This window comes from Hyperolius riggenbachi, chromosome 6 (assembly GCF_040937935.1).
Source record: "Hyperolius riggenbachi isolate aHypRig1 chromosome 6, aHypRig1.pri, whole genome shotgun sequence".
Taxonomy (NCBI): domain Eukaryota; kingdom Metazoa; phylum Chordata; class Amphibia; order Anura; family Hyperoliidae; genus Hyperolius; species Hyperolius riggenbachi.
This window is the reverse complement of record NC_090651.1, coordinates 287,094,059-287,107,240: the sequence shown is the minus strand read 5'-3', so window position 1 is coordinate 287,107,240 and position 13,182 is coordinate 287,094,059. Positions and strand designations below refer to the sequence as shown.

Genomic DNA, 13,182 nt, shown 5'->3' with positions numbered 1-13,182 from the left:
CAGGACCAAGTCATTTGACTAAACGCTTCTGACATTTGCTTTATATAAAAAAAGGGCAATGTTTTATAAATAATACAAATGTAAATAGCAACACTTGACCTTATACAGTAATTGTGTTTTACTCTAGATTCCTGATGGTTGCCTCCTTGCCGATGCTGGATTTTGGTTGGCTCCAGGGGCGTAACTAGAGGGGAGGCCTAGAGCTGTGGGCCCAAACTACCAACCTCCCCTTCTCCAATACAGAGGACTATAGTTCAGGTCAGATATTTTTGTGGCTACACTTGTTATGGCTTTGAAGATCATGATGGCCCCACATGTTTTATAACTCATTTGAGATGGGCCCCAAGACTGTGACTTGCACAAAGGAGAGGCAAGGGGAGGGCTATGAACATTTGGTGTGGGGGGGGGGGGGCATCAAAGTTTCACTGGGGCACCCCATAAATTGTAGTTATGCCACTGGTTGGTTCAGCTCTTTTGGTTGAGTCTAGACATTTCTTGGGTGATTTCTACTGTCAGGAACTATTGTTCTGCTGGATAAGGCTAGCCTTCAGCTGGCACAGGCATGCTAGCTGATGGATATTGGCTTGGTTGGACAGAGACTGATGCTGTTCAAGAAGTGGCTGGACCCAAGTTGCCACTGACACTACACGCAGATTGGATGCAGAATGGATACAGAAAAACTGACTCCAATTAATGTTTATGGGAAAATCTGCATCAGAAAAATGTGTGGAAACAGGCGCATAGGCCTTCATTGGAGTCAGTTTTTCTGCATCCATTCTGCGTCCAATCTGCGAGTAGTGGAAACAGGCCCTTACTCAGACTTGAATTGCTGGTTCTCTGTAAAATTGCATGATCATGCATCTTATACCCTGTTTGCATGTATAACCTTGTGCTATGTTGTATAACCATGTGCTACCTCTGACACCCCATGTTAACATGGTATGTATCCCTATTTATTGTCCAGCGCTGCAAAATATGTTGGCGCTTTAAAAATACAATAAATAATAATAGTAAACCTCTCATTTTTTAAAACAGTTTGTAGCACTTTTAACCACTTCTGGACTGCCACAGTTTATGTCCTCTGCCAGGACGTAGATTTCAAATTCTATGTTTGTGCACACCTGCTGTTCCCATTGTTTGCGCTGACAAGTCATGCTGACAGCAGCAGTCCATATCGCGGTGTAAGCCAATTACAGTGATCACAGCTCATTTTATAGAAAAAAAAAGTCTCTGATCCCTATGGGTCCTTTTACACGCAATCAGTTGCTCTCAGTTATAACTGAAAGGACAACTGATTTTTAAAGTAATGCCCATGTTTTCCTATGGCACAGTTCCCACTATATACGTTTTAACTGAAAGATTTTTCACATTACAATGCTATGGAGAAAAAAATGCATTGCATACCAGCTCATACTAACACATACCAATGCATTGTAAAAGGGCCCTAAGGGGGCAAAGATGCTGCGTCCCCAAGTGGTTAAAGTGATTGGAAGCTGGGGTATATCAGATTCCCCATCCAACTATCACCATTTTTCATAAATGTATCATTTAGCATTTAACTAAAGCAAAAATCACAGCAAAATGAGAAAAAAGCAGGTTGATTTTTATTTCATCTGAAATGTATGGTTCATTGCAAAACTCACCTATCTCTGCTACTAAGAAAACTTATGTAGGGTTATCCCCTGCTTATTTTTTCTCTATTATAGAAGATCTGATCTTCCATTCCCAGTAAAATCATTATCTACTCTTTACAGAGTTCACAGGCGCAATGGTTCCTTCACTATAAACCTAAACTACAGTGTAAGAATTACTCACCAAGAATGACCTGCTCCTGTGTCAGCCATGCCTCATCTATCTGCTTATGGATTCTATCAGTACTAAACTAAATCCAGATGGACTAAACATCCCTTCTTTAATCTGCTGGCCCCAACCAGTCTTATCTATATAAACCTTAAATTGAAAATGCCAGTCTTACTTTGCAAAGAATGTCAGAGATGCCTGCTTGTGGGAGACTTTAGAAAACGTTTGCACCTGTTTACTACTCTTATCTAATTAAATGTAGGCTTTACAGGACTCTACCGTATTGCAGGTCATTATTGTCACTCATGGTGGCATCGGCTCTCCCTGCTTGCTAAAGATATGGACGATGCTGCGCTCTGTATCTGCTATTTCTCGTGCATGTGAGTTTGACGGGAAAGATGGTCCATGCTGATAGTTTGTGTGTTTCAGCAGTGTTGCTCATAGTCACAGACATCTCCCACCATTTCAGCTATAGCTTATGAAAAGCGTGTATGTATGTATATAAGGAGTGTGCCTTCCTTAGTTACGCGCTTTGCTTACATAGCAACATGCATAATTTTAACTGTGGGTGGTCCTTTGAAGTATCGTTACTGCAATACTTCACTCGCGGCTGCTACTATGTTAATTTAGGTAGTTGTAACCATGTAAATTAACATAGTAGCGGCCACGAGTGAGGTATCGCAGTAATGATACTTCACAGGACCGCCCGCAGTTAAAGTTACGCTCATTGCTCCATAAGTAAAGCCTGTAACTAAGGAAGGCACACTCCTTACATAGCAGTGAGCACTGCTGCTAGTAAGGCAGGCAAAGCGGGCGTTTCTTCACATTAAGCTGCGTTGCTAAGCGGCGCAGCTTGATGAATCAGGCCCATTTTCTCTACTTGAGAACTGGTGACCCAAAAAAATTGTTCCAAACAGGGAGAACAAACGAGGGGTGGCATAGTAGGCACCATGTGTGAAGAGGAGCTCATATACAAAGGAAACCCTACATCCTAGTCGTGGCTTTACCTAAACCAACAGAGCCAGAGGCCCACAAAAAGCATAATATTTTTTTCCTCCTTAATGAGACCCTGAGGTGAGCTGAAAAAATGACAAAAAAGTAGGCTACCTGAGCGGATCAGGTATCCGCAAAAAAACCCGCTCCCGCGGGCCGCAATTGCCCACTTTCACTTTGGTGACCTACTGTATAGGTCACGACGCTGCGACTGTGTGTCTCTCATAGCATGCAGAGAGGTGGGGGATTGGCAGGAGGCGTGGCCAGGGGGAGAGAGCTGCAGTTGGGGACACAAAGCCATGTCATTAAGCATAGAACATGCCTCTGTGTCCCATCTGCCCCCCAAGATCCACCTCGGGTTCTCTTTAAGTAGTGTCATTTCTTGAGAGATAAGTCGTCTATGTATTATTCTACTCACGCTTTACTATGGGCGTCTCCTTTCCCACGCCTAGTTTTTGCCAAATTTGCAAAGAAACATAATATGAATAAAACAAGGTACCCAAAAAGAATAGCTGGAAGCATTCTGAAGGATTGATAACTTTTTTAATAACATACAATTGCAAAAATGGATTGTGTAACACTGTTATTCTGTATTATTATAGCCTTAAATTCACTAAGGGTCAAAAACAATTCCACTTCTTAAAAATAGTAAATCAGAATTTCTGCTAAAATAATCAGAATCAGACAGCACACTGACAGGAAATCGATTAGAAACAGAATATGGTCAGACGCAAATCAGCTGCAGACATGACGTACTGTACTGTACAACTGACCTACCAGACCCTCGCATTGTCTCCCGTGAGGTGACTGTATGGAAATGCTCGCACATTAGTACTTTTAACTTGTTCCATAACTTCACTTGATTACTTCTTACTTATTCACCTTTTGAAATGTGCCGTCAGTCACTTCATATTATTTTGATGCCTCGGGCAAAACTCTTCCTGCCACCCCCTTCCAACAATATACAGAGCAATTACTCACATTACAAAAAGGACAACAGGACTGAGTATTCGTTATGACAGGTCTAAGGCTTTTAGGGCCCTTTTCCACTAGCAATCGCTAGCGTTCACGCTGAACGCTAGCGATTGCTGAATCGCAATTACCGGCGATTCCCCGACGTTCGCGGCCGCGATTTTGCTATGCTATGCACTGCATAGCAAAATCGCGGCAATAATCGCTCCGCCGCGCGATCGCGATCCGGTCAAAAACGAATCGCGGTAGTGGAAATGACCTACCGCGATTCCTATGCTAAAAGCAAACTGTAGCGATTTGACAAATCACTAGCGGTTTGCGGTTTTGCGATTAAGCAATCGCAAACGCTGTAGTGGAAAAGGGCCCTTAGGGACATTTATTAATGTATTTAATTTGGCAAGATGATTTTTCTCTCAAATGAGTTTCAGCTTATGTGAATTGCTCTGCAAAGCAAATATAGTAGTCGTGACATCTGTTACATCTACATGCATCTGAATATCTATCTATCTATCTATCTATCTATCTATCTATCTATCTATCTATCTATCTATCTATCTATCTCTATATCCCTCTTTCTGTATAGTTCTAGAAGAAGGGTATCCACTATTGGGGGCAGAAGACCACTTACATATTTTTTTTTCAGACTCAGCTAATGCATGACCCAGATGTGTATATATAACTTCTTGATGCACTCTTAGGAGGGTCTCTAGTTTGCATCATAGTTTGACTACTTTATTGATAAACTGTATTCACCATTTAGGAATTAAACAATTTTGCTCTGTGGCAAAAAAACTATAAAAAGATATGCAATTATAATTTACTGTTTGTGGCACCAATGTGAATTACCTAGGATCAAAAAATTCTCAAAAGGACTATTCAAATGCATATCATATCTTAAAGGACCACCGTGGTGAGAAAAAAAAAGCTAAATTCAAAACATATACATACAAAATGTACGTTTTACCCACAGCAAAATGAAGCAAAATCACCCCTCCCCATGTGGCTATCCCTCAAGTAGGCAGAAAAACACCTGACAGATCTGTCATGCCCCAGACCAGTCCCCCCCAACAGGGAACCTCCAGTACCTCCCCCCGCACCTCACAAAAGCAGTCCCCAGAAAGTATACACGTAAAGAAGTCGGCAGGCCCAGAAGACCATTTATTTATGAGCAGTGGGCAGCAGGAAACTAAGCTGAGCAGGGGCATAGCAATAGGGGTTGCAGAGAGAGGTTGCAACCGCATTGGGGCCTTTGGGCCAGAGGGGCCTCAAGGAGCTCTCCCTCAACCACAGTATTCACTCTCTATTGGTCCTGATCTCATAATAATCACTTCTATAGATACTTTGAATAGTGGAAATTATTAACAAAGTGCTCCACATTCCCTTCTTGCACCTCTGACACTGTAGTTGCCATTGGCAGGTTTTGGTACGCCGTATCAATTGTTGTATAGAGTGTATAGAGTGCTTGGGGGTAGTGTGTGGGGCGAACAGTGTTCGCCACTGTTCGGGTTCTGCAGAACATCACCCTGTTCGGGTGATGTTCGAGTTCGGCCGAACACCTGATGGTGTTCGGCCAAACTGTTCGGCCATATGGCCGAACTAAGAGCGCATGGCCGAACGTTACCCGAACGTTCGGCTAGCGCTGTGATTGGCCGAACGGGTCACGTGTAGTGTTGGGCGAACATCTAGATGTTCGGGCCGAACATGGCCGCGATGTTCGGGTGTTCGAGCCGAACTCCGAACATAATGGAAGTCAATGGGGACCCGAACTTTCGTGCTTTGTAAAGCCTGTGGGTACAAGAGGAAAAAAAATTAGCAAAAAGAGCTTATAGTTTTTGAGAAAATCGATTTTAAAGTTTCAAAGGGAAAACTGTCTTTTAAATGCGGGAAATGTCTGTTTTCTTTGCACAGGTAACATGCTTTTTGTCGGCATGCAGTCATAAATGTAATACATATAAGAGGTTCCAGGAAAAGGGACCGGTAACGCTAACCCAGCAGCAGCACACGTGATGGAACAGGAGGAGGGTGGCGCAGGAGAAGAAGGCCACGCTTTGAGACACAACAACCCAGGCCTTGCATGAGGACAAGAAGCGTGCGGATAGCAATTTGCATTTTGTCGCCATGCAGTCATAAATGTAATACAGATGAGAGGTTCAATAAACAGGGACCGGAAACGCTAACCCATCACAGATGTTCATTGTTCATGTTACTTGGTTGGGGTCCGGGAGTGTTGCGTAGTCGTTTCCAATCCAGGATTGATTCATTTTAATTTGAGTCAGACGGTCTGCATTTTCTGTGGAGAGGCGGATACGCCGATCTGTGACGATGCCTCCGGCAGCACTGAAACAGCGTTCCGACATAACGCTGGCTGCCGGGCAAGCCAGCACCTCTATTGCGTACATTGCCAGTTTGTGCCAGGTGTCTAGCTTCGATACCCAATAGTTGAAGGGTGCAGATGGATTGTTCAACACAGCTATGCCATCTGACATGTAGTCCTTGACCATCTTCTCCAGGCGATCGGTGTTGGAGGTGGATCTGCACGCTTGCTGTTCTGTGTGCTGCTGCATGGGTGTCAGAAAATTTTCCCACTCCAAGGACACTGCCGATACCATTCCCTTTTGGGCACTAGCTGCGGCTTGTGTTGTTTGCTGCCCTCCTGGTCGTCCTGAGTTTGCGGAAGTCAGTCTGTCGGAGTACAACTGGCTAGAGGAGGGGGAGGATGTCAATCTCCTCTCTAAAGTCTCCACAAGGGCCTGCTGGTATTCTTCCATTTTGACCTGTCTGACTCTTTCTTCAAGCAGTTTTGGAACATTGTGTTTGTACCGTGGATCCAGAAGGGTGTAAACCCAGTAATTGGTGTTGTCCAGAATGCGCACAATGCGCGGGTTGCGTTCAATGCAGTCCTAGGCCGAAGAGGTCATAGCCTAGGGTCACAAAAACCTGTTTATTTGGGCAATTTCAATGGTAGTGATGCTGACGTACATAAATCTCAGCCATGGCCGCTAGCAACGTCTGAATTTCACGAAATGTCTCATGCAGGTAGAAGACATATTGTTAGACTTGGATTCCAAAGATGGGGTCCCTACATCTCTGCAAACCAGAGTTACAGGGGTCCAAAATTGGTAAAATCCCCCATAGGCTTTCATTGCCTCCCTATTTCACTTTCCAAAATCTCACATCTTTTCAAAGGGCAATTGCTCAGCAGTGGCAAATTTTCTAGCATTGTAGGGACCCTTAGGGGGAACATGACTGGTGAGTTTCGGGCCCCTAGGCCGAAGAGGTCATAGCCTAGGGTCACAAAAACCTGTTTATTTGGGCAATTTCAATGGTGGCGAGTCTGACGTACATAAATCGCAGCGATGGCCGTTAGCAACGTCTGAATCTCACGAAATGTCTCATGCAGGTAGAAGACATATTGTTAGACTTGGATTCCAAAGATGGGGTCCCTACATCTCTGCAAACCAGAGTTACAGGGGTCCAAAATTGGTAAAATCCCCCATAGGCTTTCATTGCCTCCCTATTTCACTTTCCAAAATCTCACATCTTTTCAAAGGGCAATTGCTCAGCAGTGGCAAATTTTCTAGCATTGTAGGGACCCTTAGGGGGAACATGACTGGTGAGTTTCGGGCCCCTAGGCCGAAGAGGTCATAGCCTAGGGTCACAAAAACCTGTTTATTTGGGCAATTTCAATGGTGGCGAGTCTGACGTACATAAATCGCAGCGATGGCCGTTAGCAACGTCTGAATCTCACGAAATGTCTCATGCAGGTAGAAGACATATTGTTAGACTTGGGCTACAAAGATGGGTTCCCTACATCTCTGCAAACCAGAGTTACAGGGCTCCAAATTTGGTAAAATCCCCCATAGGCTTTCATTGGGCCTCCTATTTACAGTTCCAAAATCTCACATCTTTTCAAAGGGCAATTGCTCAGCAGTGGCAAATTTTCTAGCATTGTAGGAACTGTTAGGGGGATCATAACTGATGAGTTTCGGGCCCCTAGGCCGAAGAGGTCATAGCCTAGGGTCACAAAAACCTGTTTATTTGGGCTATTTCAATGGTAGTGATGGTGACGTACATAAATCTCAGCCATGGCCGTTAGCAACGTCTGAATTTCACGAAATGTCTCATGCAGGTAGAAGACATATTGTTTGACTTGGATTCCAAAGATGGGGTCCCTACATCTCTGCAAACCAGAGTTACAGGGGTGCAAAATTGGTAAAATCCCCCATAGGCTTTCATTGCCTCCCTATTTCACTTTCCAAAATCTCACATCTTTTCAAAGGGCAATGGCTCAGCAGTACCAAATTTTCTAGCATTGTAGGGACCCTTAGGGGGAACATGACTGGTGAGTTTCGGGCGCCTAGGCCGAAGAGGTCATAGCCTAGGGTCACAAAAACCTGTTTATTTGGGCTATTTCAATGGTAGTGATGGTGACGTACATAAATCTCAGCCATGGCCGTTAGCAACGTCTGAATTTCACGAAATGTCTCATGCAGGTAGAAGACATATTGTTAGACTTGGATTCCAAAGATGGGTTCCCTACATCTCTGCAAACCAGAGTTACAGGGCTCCAAATTTGGTAAAATCCCCCATAGGCTTTCATTGGGCCTCCTATTTACAGTTCCAAAATCTCACATCTTTTCAAAGGGCAATTGCTCAGCAGTGGCAAATTTTCTAGCATTGTAGGAACTGTTAGGGGGATCATAACTGGTGAGTTTCGGGCCCCTAGGCCGAAGAGGTCATAGCCTAGGGTCACAAAAACCTGTTTATTTGGGCTATTTCAATGGTAGTGATGGTGACGTACATAAATCTCAGCCATGGCCGTTAGCAACGTCTGAATTTCACGAAATGTCTCATGCAGGTAGAAGACATATTGTTTGACTTGGATTCCAAAGATGGGGTCCCTACATCTCTGCAAACCAGAGTTACAGGGGTGCAAAATTGGTAAAATCCCCCATAGGCTTTCATTGCCTCCCTATTTCACTTTCCAAAATCTCACATCTTTTCAAAGGGCAATGGCTCAGCAGTACCAAATTTTCTAGCATTGTAGGGACCCTTAGGGGGAACATGACTGGTGAGTTTCGAGCGCCTAGGCCGAAGAGGTCATAGCCTAGGGTCACAAAAACCTGTTTATTTGGGCTATTTCAATGGTAGTGATGGTGACGTACATAAATCTCAGCCATGGCCGTTAGCAACGTCTGAATTTCACGAAATGTCTCATGCAGGTAGAAGACATATTGTTAGACTTGGATTCCAAAGATGGGGTCCCTACATCTCTGCAAATCAGAGTTACAGGGGTGCAAAATTGGTAAAATCCCCCATAGGCTTTCATGGGAAAATTTTCTGACACCCATGCAGCAGCACACAGAACAGCAAGCGTGCAGATCCACCTCCAACACCGATCGCCTGGAGAAGATGGTCAAGGACTACATGTCAGATGGCATAGCTGTGTTGAACAATCCATCTGCACCCTTCAACTATTGGGTATCGAAGCTAGACACCTGGCACAAACTTGCAATGTACGCAATAGAGGTGCTGGCTTGCCCGGCAGCCAGCGTTATGTCGGAACGCTGTTTCAGTGCTGCCGGAGGCATCGTCACAGATCGGCGTATCCGCCTCTCCACAGAAAATGCAGACCGTCTGACTCAAATTAAAATGAATCAATCCTGGATTGGAAACGACTACGCAACACTCCCGGACCCCAACCAAGTAACATGAACAATGAACATCTGTGATGGGTTAGCGTTTCCGGTCCCTGTTTATTGAACCTCTCATCTGTATTACATTTATGACTGCATGGCGACAAAATGCAAATTGCTATCCGCACGCTTCTTGTCCTTATGCAAGGCCTGGGTTGTTGTGTCTCAAAGCGTGGCCTTCTCCTCCTGCGCCACCCTCCTCCTGTTCCATCACGTGTGCTGCTGCTGGGTTAGCGTTACCGGTCCCTTTTCCTGGAACCTCTTATATGTATTACATTTATGACTGCATGCCGACAAAAAGCATGTTACCTGTGCAAAGAAAACAGACATTTCCCGCATTTAAAAGACCGTTTTCCCTTTGAAACTTTAAAATCGATTTTCTCAAAAACTATAAGCTCTTTTTGCTAATTTTTTTTCCTCTTGTACCCACTCCCAAGGTGCACATACCCTGCAAATTTGGGGTATGTAGCATGTAAGGAAGCTTTACAAAGCACGAAAGTTCGGGTCCCCATTGACTTCCATTATGTTCGGAGTTCGGGTCGAACACCCGAACATCGCGGCCATGTTCGGAGAACGTTCGCGAACCCGAACATCTAGGTGTTCGCCCAACACTACTTGGGGGGCCCCATTGTAAAACTTGCATTGGGGCCCACAGCTCCTTAGCTATGCCACTGAAGCTCAGGCTACACTGTGATGTGAAATACAACACAGATGCCTCTAGTTTCCCATGCTAGTCTCTACTGAGAGATTATTGTATTATCCACAGTTCAGACTCATTCTGTCCAATTTTAAATGTAATACACACTATTACTAATACCCCTCATGTGGATTCCTCGCTGCTAAGCAGCATCTCCTTAAAACACTACCTTGCCATTTTCTTACTGATTGGACAACAGTTTGGGGAGGTGGAACTTAGGACTTGCATCTTAGAGATGAAGCCACGAAAGATTACTTGCCAGGTGAGTGAAAGTCACCTGGCATTGAGTTATCAGGGACCCTCAACCTTAAAGCACTTACAGGTTTACCTCCACACTTTTTTTTAGCACTTATCCATCACCCTCCTCCAAGGGTCACTTGGTTGTGGTTAACTCCCAAGCCAATTTCAATAAAACTGTTACAGTAATAATGGTATTTAGCCTGGTGTCCCAAATTGTAACTCTTCTTTTCCTCTCTCCTTCCCCTCTGCTGACAGCCAGGGATACTGGCACCTAGAGGAGGAAGTACTTATAAAATATTATCCGCTTTTTCTAGTATAGTGAATATTAAAGCAGCACCTTGGCTTCTGTCCTGCTTCTAAAATAACTGGATGCCACTATAATTATAGTCACAATCTGAAGAGGTCTTCACAGCTATCTAAGTCCCTCAAAAATGTTTACTGGGGTAGTTATTTAGCACCCTTTCACAATATGACTTTATCGCACTGAACAGACTATACCTGCATTATAAGCTAAAGCCTCCCTTTCGCTTATTTTTTATGACTATTTTTAAAAAAAGCAAGATATAGACAACATTAATAACATTTATATTGCGCTTTTTCTCCTGGCAGACTCAAAGCGCCAGAGCTGCAGCCGCTAGGATGCACTCAGTGAGCAGCATCAGTGTTAGGGAGTCTAGCCCAAGGACTCTTTACTGAATTTGTACTGGCTTACTGAACAGGAAAAGCCAATAATATGATCCCAGGTTTCCTGTGTTAGAGGCAGAGCCCTTAAAGTGGATCCGAGGTGAACTTTTACACATTGCATATTTGTGTTCCTTTCCTATTGTTTATAGGGCATTCCTCAAGCCAAATACTTTTTGGTTTTGTTTTAATACTCTAATTCCCAATAAACTAAAAAAGCCACGCCCACAGGTTTTCAGAGAGCCTTGGCAGTAGCAAGGGCTCATGGGAGCTCAGTCTGGGCAGGAGGAGGGGGAGGTGTTACTAGCCATTGATTTCAAAGGCAGAGGGAAGGAGGGAGGAGGAGAGGGGATTAGGCTAATGGCTCAAGATACAGATAAGCCTGCCTCTGTGTAATGTTTACAAACAACATGGCTGCTGTCATTGTATCACAGGAATAAATTATCATGATCTATAAAAACTGTTTGCAGCTAGATTTGCTGTGTAAACCATCTAAACTTAAGATAAGATATATAGACAAGTTACTTGTTATAGTTAGTTTTTCATCTCGGATCCACTTTAACCATTACACTATCCAGCCACTTCTTTCTTTCTTTCTTTCTTTCTTTCTTTCTTTCTTTCTTTCTTTCTTTCTTTCTTTCTTTCTTTCTTTCTTTCTTTCTTTCTTTCTTTCTCTCTCTTTCTTTCTTGTACTTTTTTTTTAAAGCTCACACTGTGTCTATATGGTATGCATCTGAGTGTCCAGGTTTTTCCAATGTGTGTAGCTTGCTGCAATTTAGTGAAATCCCAGGGTATATGTAGATCCACGGCGGACTCTGTCAAAGTCGTAAAATTTGGCGGACTCTGTCAAAGTCGTAAAATTTGGCGGACTCTGTCAAAGTCATAAAATTTGCCGACGACACTACCATTGTTGGTCTCGTCACCAAAGACAATACCCAGGAGTATCAGCAGCAGGTGGAGAGAATATGCCACTGGTGCATAGAGAACAGTCTGGTGCTCAACAAAGCCAAAACTGTCGAGCTAATAATTGACTTTAGGAAATCCGCTCCCACTCCACCTCCCATCTACATCGACGGCGCCGAGGTGGCCAGAGTGCCCTGTGCTCGCCTTCTGGGCACCACCATCTCCAGAGATCTCAGTTGGAAGGCCAACATTACGGCAACCCAGCGGAAGGCCCAGCAGAGGCTGTTCTTCCTACGCCAACTGCGGAAGTTCGGCATGGCGCAGGAGATTCTAACTTGCTTCTACTCCTCCACCATCGAATCGATCCTCTGCTCCGCCATCTTGGTCTGGTATGCGGGAGCCACTGCCAGTGACAGACACAAACTACAGAGGATCATCAAGTCGGCGGAGAGGATCATTGGGAGACCTCTGCCTCCACTTGACCTCCTGTACAACACAAGACTGGGTGCCAGGGCGCTGAAGATCGCAAGTGACCCCTCGCACCCAGGCCACGGGTTCTTCTCCCCACTACCATTGGGCCGGAGACTTCGGGCCATCCCCACTAAGACCACCAGACACAAGAACTCCTTCTTCTCTGCAGGCGTCAGCCTCCTGAACTCCCGTAACATTCTCCCACCCTCTATCTGTGTCTTACCACCTGCACAGTAGCGGTCTGTAATAAATACGCTTTTCGAAGCAACCTGCCATCACCCCTAACTGATTGGACTTTGTCCCTGCACCCTGGTTAGAATCCAGCAGTGCCCTGGAATAATGCTTACGTCTGCTGAATGTTTATTTGTGTACATGCATTTCCTCTTTCTTGAGTGCAATATTCCTGAGTACGATGTTTTTACTGTCTGTCCTTTTGTATTGCACTGTATCTGTGATGCTCTCATTTGCCTATGTACCTTTCAGAGCTATGTATTGTGCCAAACCCAATTCTGGGCATGACCCAGTCATGCTTGGCGAAATAAAACTATTCTAAATTCTGATTCTGATTCTGATATGTGTTTGGCCACATTTTCTTACATTTTGTCGGGTCATTGAACGTATGGACACTTTCGTCCCCAGTAAATGGTCCCTGGACAATGGATACTGTTTGGAAGCCACCTAACAGAATGCCCTGAATTGCTTCTTGTATGTACTGGCACATTGCTGTGA

At 44.4% G+C, this 13,182-nt stretch overlaps 1 long non-coding RNA gene across 1 annotated transcript in view; it reads left to right on the top strand.

Annotated features, from left to right (window-relative positions):
- The window catches only part of LOC137522781 (uncharacterized), an 80,481-nt gene that overhangs the window by 18,978 nt on the left and 48,321 nt on the right, over nucleotides 1-13,182 (top strand). The window contains exon 2 of the long non-coding RNA XR_011022439.1: nucleotides 128-258. This is a non-coding gene — a long non-coding RNA (uncharacterized lncRNA). The remainder of the gene's footprint in view (nucleotides 1-127; nucleotides 259-13,182) is intronic.